Source organism: Rhagoletis pomonella, unplaced genomic scaffold (assembly GCF_013731165.1).
Source record: "Rhagoletis pomonella isolate Grant_MI unplaced genomic scaffold, Rhpom_1.0 Rhpom_scaffold_00012, whole genome shotgun sequence".
In the NCBI taxonomy this organism is placed as follows: domain Eukaryota; kingdom Metazoa; phylum Arthropoda; class Insecta; order Diptera; family Tephritidae; genus Rhagoletis; species Rhagoletis pomonella.
Window position 1 is genome coordinate 8724810 of NW_023458566.1, and position 922 is coordinate 8725731.

Below are 922 nucleotides of genomic sequence, written 5' to 3' on the forward strand. Positions count from 1 at the left end.
TTTACCTAAAAGGTACGGCCACGCTGAACTACCGTTCTTGTCCCGAAGATTACGTCTGTACAGCCGAAGTGTATGTTTGCTATCCAAGCAATTCATCGGTTCCGAGTTGTGTTCGCACCGAAACCGATGACGTAGAGCAGTCACAATGTGGTGTTTGTGGTTCGAAAGGAAAAGTTTTTGCCTGCCTCAATGAAACGACTGTGGCATTTTGTTTCGGCGATGATAGTCCCCACTATGAATCGCTGTATAATTGTCCCGAAGGCACTGTTTGCGATTTGGATAGCGGCAGCCAATTTTGCTCAAATGAAACCGAAGCAATGGTAAGTGAGGCATTAAAAATTATAGAACGAAAAGTATAATATATAGGATATATAAAAATGTATGTACACTAGGGTGGTCTAAAAATGCGTGCGAAAATTAAAGTCTCACCCCCCAGGGTTGTCCTATATCGAAAAAAATATACCTCAATTTTTTTTATTTTGAAATCGAAACTAACTATAATTTATATGCAAAAACAAGATCATTAAAAAATCGTTAGCATTATAAAATGGTTAAATAAACAATTGGGTATTAATTTTAAGGAGATTTGTTTACTCTTTCACAGCCCAGTTGTAAGGAATCAACAACAACCACCACACCTCAAGCAACAACAACTACAATGGAGACAACAATACCTGATGCAACTACTCAAGAGCCAACAGAAACCACAACTGAACTGACCACAACAACTACAGCTACTACTACAACAACAACTACGCCACCGACGACTACAGCAGCATCAACAACAACTTTAACAACACCTGAGTCGACGACCACTGCAACAACAACAACGTTAACACCAACGACGACTACGCCTACCCCAACGTCAACAACAGCACCTGCATCAACGACAACTACACCAACAACAACAACTGCGCCAGAA